The sequence below is a fragment of the Lygodium microphyllum genome, chromosome 8, assembly GCF_053477565.2.
Source record: "Lygodium microphyllum isolate KBCC chromosome 8, Lygodium_microphyllum_v1.1.10, whole genome shotgun sequence".
Classification (NCBI taxonomy): Eukaryota; Viridiplantae; Streptophyta; class Polypodiopsida; order Schizaeales; family Lygodiaceae; genus Lygodium; species Lygodium microphyllum.
This window is the reverse complement of record NC_141142.1, coordinates 59,349,254-59,351,734: the sequence shown is the minus strand read 5'-3', so window position 1 is coordinate 59,351,734 and position 2,481 is coordinate 59,349,254.

Here is a 2,481-nt window from a genome sequence, read left to right as displayed (position 1 = left end):
CACCAGAAATCCTCCAAGGCAACCACAGACGTCCTTTCCAACCACGTCTTTGATGCATGCTAAAGCTTGCTACCTACGATGGTGAGTGCCATGGGACTCGCGCTTGTCTAGGAGAGGGGTAATGTTAACTGTCAGACGAACAAGGTGGAAAATTTGGAAAATCTAAGGTAGAAGACAAAGGCCAAGGCAAAAGTGAAATGGAAGACGAAGGCGTACTAAGAAAAATATGGAAGCACAAGAGGTGCAGAAAAGTCATAAATAAAGAAAAAGCGCACAAGAAAAAGTGCAAGTCAATACTTTTGTAAAAGAGTGCAAGCGCGTCATGGTTTAATTTAAAGAGTGCTGGGCCGTGCAATTTGTAAAGGTAGATGGGCGGTAGAAAGAAAGCTAGGAAGATATAAGGACAATGGGAAAAAGGGCCTAGGCCACGATCGGCCATGTAAAAAAGGGGATAAGGGAATGACTGCCCAAAAGGGATTTAGGGTTTTGCATATAAAGTTGAAAAGTGAATGAGAAGCTCATTCTTGTGTGTGGCCAAAAGTGGCTTTATTATTATTATTATTATTATTATTATTATTATTATTCTTACTTGCTTGAGCTTGTGCTTGAGAGAGGGAGTGTGAGGGAGTGAGTGTGTGAGGGTGAGGGACCGGGGAGAAGAAGCTCTCCATCTTCTCCTCTCCTCTCCTCTCCTCTCCTCTTCTCTTCTCTTCTCTTCTCTTCTCTTCTCTTGCTCGTGGCAATGGAGCTTGGAGCATGGAGCTTGAGGATGGAGGATGCTTGAAGCTTGCACTTGGATCGTGGAGCTACCGGAGTGCATGGGAGAGGAGGTAACTCGATTGGCATGGAGGTAAGATCACTACACCCGTAGATATGGATGGCACATCGGCTATGTGAGAGGTAGCCATTAGTGCTTGGAATGCTTGAAACAATAAGCAGTTCGTGGGTCTTGGTGGTTGAGTGAGAGCTCCCACATTGTACTATTACGGTGTGGCAATTACTATTGGCATCAAAGGTCCGTAGGTACTCTGCACACATGCTATAGTCTATAGCCTATCGACTTTCTCCACATACTTTTTGAGGTTGCACTGGTCAATAAGCTGCTTCACAGCTAGTCCTTCCATAACCAAGTCATCCAAGTTCATGATGTTTTTGAACTTGAATAAGTTAAAGGCCCTAATCTCCACCGTTAGGATGCACTTTGCATAATCTTCCTCTGTGAATGGAAGCTTGCCTTTGTCTTAGCTAACCATCATAAGTTCATGTCATGATACCATAACTTACCATTAGTTTTCTCAAGATAACTCTTGCAAAACAGTAAGCAGATAATGAATGTAAGCTATGGAGAGGCGAAATGCTTAAGTACAGAATAAAGACTTTGGGTTCATACAGCCCACACAATCTAAAAGAAATATGACACTTTTCCTTAATCATAAGTTGGCTTTTATTCCATTAAACATTGATTGAGGTGCGAGACATGTTTTACTTTCCACCTTGCCCCCTCCCTCCCCCCAGGAAGGATATGAATCCTTCCTAGGATTGGAGAGCGAAGGGTTAAGGGCATTAAGCGTAAGATTGTGATGGTTTACTATTGCATTAGTCAAGCATAGGAATGTAGGTTATATTCTAAGTGAGCATGCTGGTCCATGTCATGAGGTCTAATGCCTACGTGTGTGATGTAGGTTAGGACATCATTGAAGGAAGTCATTGGAGTTGATCTTGCTAGTAATATGTAGCTCTTCCTCAATAAGGACTCAATCTAAATAGGGGTGGGCCATGTTATGATCTTCTAGGGGTTGATTGCGAGTGATGGCCAATGCTCTAAAGGAGGTAGGAGCCACATAGGTCAGGTCATACTCAGAGGTTTTGATGGTGCATCTTTGCTCGAAATTGGTCATAATTAGGCAACCCTCCTGTTCCCATTGTTTTGTGGCAAAGACTTTGCTCTTGCTATAGGAGGTGCTTAGCCTTTGTCTATGCGCTTGCTCCTGAGAAATCTCGATGGCAATCAATTCCTCAGCTACCATGGGGACTTTAATGAACATGGACTCGCATTGTTCCCAAGTATATGGCATCATGCGTACATCATCTTTGCTAAAGAGTCATCTAGAAGGCCTAGGTCCACAATCGTTCGTAACTTTTAGCAAAAATTGTGAAGATAGCATCCAAGCATCTAACGCATGTGACTAAGTCATCCCCTATGTGTTCACACTTAGATTAGAGGCCAATGTAAGAATAGATCTCCGCTCGTAAGAGGGTTTAAGGCCTTTAGGAAGGTGGGGTTTGACTGGGCTAGATGGTTTAGCAAGTGGTATCAGTTGCTTCAATGGATCCTTGGAGCGTGGGCTAGCCACTTGTGTGAGGGGCTTGGGTTGGGGCTTGTGCTTTTTATGGGCCATTAACTAAGTATATCCCTTGTCTAGAAGATGAGTGAGATTGGATGCACATGCTAGCCACCCACTATCGATCTTCTATTCTCAG